This window comes from Adiantum capillus-veneris, chromosome 8 (genome assembly GCF_014529385.1).
Source record: "Adiantum capillus-veneris isolate H3 chromosome 8, ASM1452938v2, whole genome shotgun sequence".
Lineage (NCBI taxonomy): Eukaryota > Viridiplantae > Streptophyta > Polypodiopsida > Polypodiales > Pteridaceae > Adiantum > Adiantum capillus-veneris.
In genome coordinates this window covers 108,081,229-108,085,887 of record NC_140938.1, presented here as the reverse complement: position 1 = coordinate 108,085,887, position 4,659 = coordinate 108,081,229, and positions in this window count along the sequence as shown.

Below are 4,659 nucleotides of genomic sequence, written 5' to 3'. Positions count from 1 at the left end.
CTAAGAAACCCCTTAGAACCAATACTACTCAAAGGTAACCTAACTAGTCGATACATGACTATATACATGACTAGTCGATACATGACTATATTAAAAACAGGAGGATGAACCAAACTCATACTTGATGTGAAAGCCTTTATGGACACTGGGCTACAAGCCACCTAAGATTAAAGAGACCTAAAGTTGACATTAAAGATCTTTTTAAATTTTCCTCACTTGGAGCCAAACTCTCCAACCATCTTAGGAAACTATGTGGGCTAACAACTACCTTTGCTACTTCTCATACCAACAACTTTGAAAAAGCCACCAGAGGCCTTTTCTTTCGTAGTCCTACTACGGTTGAAGTGGTTAAACGGTTTCAAGCAGGTTTATGCTCCATTACTGAGGTCTCTCTTATGGACTTGGTCCCTAAGATTTCCAAAATCTTTCCTTTTTTACCCACCAGGCAGATTGAAATCGAAGGTATTGCCAAAGATCACCAACTTTGGGAGCTCCACAACAAAGCTTTTATGGCTCCTATCTCTATATAATCTTGGGTATACTTGGCAGGACTTCCTGCGTCCACTAGTGAAGATTGCAGTTTAGAAATACTCAAAGGTACTCAGTATCTGGATAAAGGGGACTTCTTTTTAGCACAGGATATCAGTCTATCACATCTTTTTTAACTCCTACTTCTCTACCGGATTCTTCAGGAAAAAAGGGAAAATCTAGGAGTTTTTTTAAGGGAGAGGAAAAAACTTTCCAGTAAGACTGTGGGACGAGTGTCTAACCTCACTCCTATCTTATTGCAAACATAGTGAGAACTACGAATATATTTGTCACGAAGCTGACTCGACTAGTGCATAGAGGCTACAAGAGGTTGTCAATCTCTTGGAAAACAACAGACAACTCGCATCTAACTCAAGCTACACTCAAATGACAGAAATCACCAAAAGCTAGTCGCTATTTGGCAAACAAATCATAATCGTTACAACATCAAACGACATCCAAATGTTACGAAACTTCTAGGACATGTTTATGAGACCTAAGCACACATGCTTATGGTCTCAAATCTCACTTTAGGTCAAGTGCAAAAATCGCAATTTTTATTATTAATAGTAGTGAGTTTTTGATCTAGTCGTTTTCGATCCATAATGCATCTAAATGCTTAGCAATGTTGCCCCAATACCCCGCCTATACTTATTTTATGATTTTTAAGCTTAAAATCCTACTTATGATGAAATTAGTCCGCGGGTCGGCGATGCCAGAAGCTACGGATTATCATGAAATGCTTACGTCAGTGCGTAGAGCTCTTACCTGCAGTTGCAACACAATCGACGGCACTACAATGTGACAACAGGGAAGGGAGTAGGAAGCGCGAGAAGGAGAGAAGTGAGCGTCATTAGCTCATGTTGTGTTCTATTATCCAAAACTTAATAAAATCTTTACAAAGTTGGCTTTTACACCTTAGCCAAGGTCTAAAATATGTAATGTCCGGCGCCCAAGTGTTAACTGAGTCAATGTCAGTTAATAGAAGCTGTTAAAGGCCCAAGACTTATGGATGCACATCGAGGATGAATACAAAGAAGCAGTAAATATTGAAGCTACACATTTTTCACGTTTTTCCAAAATGATCACGTATTGTAAATTCTCAATTTATTTCAAGCCATTGTAATATTTTAATGTGTTACAGGATCAATGGGAGTTCCAAGCTATAAAGAACAGGTCAGTTAGTGTGCCTAGGTAGTAGATTCAATAATAAGTGGTGGAGCCCTAAAGGCCTTGGGCGCCCGGACATTGCATATTTTTACCTTAGGTATATAAGGCAGTGTGTAAAAGAAATTAGGGTTCTCAAGCTCATTTGTTGAGAGCACTCTTTGGTGAGAGCTCTTGAGGTGTGTGGCTATGGAGTCCTTGAGCTTCTCCTTGCTCATGTGACTTGGTTAACACTAATCAATGCTTAATTCTCTTTCACTATGCCTCTCTCATGCTTCTTATGATTGCCTATGATGCTTTGATTAGCCAGATCTTAACTAATTAGTGGTTAATCCCTCTCTAATCTTGTGTGATTGCCTCTCTTGCTTGTGTGTGCATGTAGGTTTGATTGGAGTGTGGTGCTCGATAGATCTATGTGTGTGTGCTTGCGATTAGTGTGTTACGTGATAAAATTAGTGTTGTGTGCGTCTTGCAATCGTTAGTGTGTGTGATTGGGTTGATTAGAGGTAAAGAAAATTGGATGTGGAGATTGCCCATCATTGCGGCTTAGCTCCTCCATAGGCCAAGAAACTCACCTCGTAGAGTCAACCATTCGTATTGCAATGATTAGCTCATTAATCATGTGACACATGTCCTAGCCGGGTAGCTCATCCCTAAGGATTGATAATTTTGTTGATCATTGGAGCTATGCAATGATGGGACCCCAACATTTGGAGCCACTGTCGGGGACGATGGCCCACGCTAGTGTAATTGTGGCATAATCGGATGTGTTTTCTCACTAATTTCACTTAGGTGTTTATGGTTTTGTGGATTTTGGATATGTGTGCATGAAGCAATGTGTTCATTATTCCCTAATTTATCACCGTATCTTGCCAATTGTATGTTTACACACTCTAATTTCACACTAACCCCTTGCTAATTTCACTAGTTTTGCTAACTTACACACTAATTTGCTATGAAGGATTGAAGCTTTCAACCGTCAATCGATCTTCATTGGAAAGGTAATCAAGGTGGTATTCTCAACCTCCCTAGAATCTAAAGATGTGCAGAATTGTGTAGAGACTCCACCATGATGCAATGTAATGTTGATACTATGTTATTGCAGTGCAATGCATGTTGATGCTATGTTGCCTTGAAAATTTTTGGATTGTTCATTTTCATGTCGTTGTAATGTCGAAATTTTTCAGATTTGGTGGCGTATGAATTTGACAAGTTCAATTGTTGATTGGTGAATGTGCATCGCTAATTGTGTGCCTAATTGAGTTAATTGCATGCTTGGATGGTCAATTGCAAGTGTGTGTGCACTAAAATCAAGTGTGTGCATTCTAATTGAGTATGTGTATGCCTAATTTTAGGTGTGTGTGCACTATTTTGTCATTGTTTGTGCACCTAAAAATCAATGTGTGCTTAATGACTTTTCAATTGTGATGATTGATTTGTGTTGTGTTTATGTCCAACTAGAGATTTGTGAAATCACATTGCAATTTCGACAATAACCCTTTTGTGTGCGCACCTAAAGATTGGTAAAAACTGCCAATTATTTGTGTGTGTGTGTGTGTGTGCGCGCTTAAAAAGTGTTTAATGTGCATGATTAATTCATTGTTTGATGTGTGTAATGGTTAATTTCTGCATTTTTTAGCTCAAAACAGGGATTTACACACTCCAAATGCGTCGAATTTTGACCTAATTTTACCGATTTAATTGCCTAGCTTGGAGTTTATTGATCAAATTAATTGGCAATTGAATTGATGTGATTTTTGTGATTTTATTTGGCTGCACGAATCCCCTATGTGTGGAGAATTTTTAGAAATTTTTGGAGTATTTTTGATAAATTTTTACATTAATTTTTGCTTAATTCCGTAAAAATTTGATATCTGCGATCTTTACGAACTGTTTTGAATGTGTGTGTACGGCTTGATTTTGAGCGCATTTGAGCTTTCGTTCGTCAAATTTTGAGCATTTCACTATTTTCGGGGATCGGGTTGACGATTTTGTCAAATTTGGCGTTTTCGGTAAAAATTGCTATTTTTGGTGTGCTTTTGCGTGTTGGAAGTGTTTGATTGTGATTATTGATGATTTTCTAAGATTTTAGGAAAATTTTTGGATTTTTTTGGGATTTTCTGGATTTTCGGATAATTTTCGACCTATTTTTGGCATTTTTGGACGATTGAAAAAAAAAGCATTTCTCGAACTTCGACGCTAGTCTTTTCCCACCGTGCCTTGCAACGCATAAAACTTTCAATAGATCCTTACGGTCCGTTGGGATAGTTTCCGTCGACATTAAATTACTCTTCTTCTTCTTTTTCTCTTCGCGTGAACACCTTCTCGCCTAGAGTCCCTCTCTCTCTTCTCTTACTCTCTCTGCTCCCCCTACCAAAAGTCCGCTTATTAATTCTCTCTCCTCCCCCTCACTCTCTCTCTAAAATCGTGATAATCTACATTATCTCTCCTCCCCCGCTCACTCTCTCTCCCCGTTGACCCTCTCTCTCCCCCTTTTGTCATGTAGCTCCCACACACACACACACACACACACACACACACGCACGCACGCACGCCGATTGCGGGACCCTCTTGACTTTAAGGATCTACTACTCACACCCTCTAATCAAGGGCCGCTAGTCGCTACACTCCACGATGGCTGTCAGCGAGATCATTGGCCAGTCTACACAGGCAAGTGGCGTAGACGACAACAGGAGGTCAAGCCGTCAGTGACTCACTCGCTTTACTCTCTCTGCCCCACTGGTTGCCGCCCACGAGCCTCCTCTGCCGCGCAGACGCCACGTCAGCATTGTGTAAAATACTCTCTCTCTCTCTCTCTCTCTCTCTCTCTCTCTCTCTCTCTCTCTCTCTCTCTCTCTCTCTCTCTCTCTCTCTCTCTCTCTCACAGTTGCCACGCCGCTGTCGCACTCCCATTCTCTCCTCGTCTCGTGCAGCACGCCAGGCCAGCCGGCACCCACCTTTGTT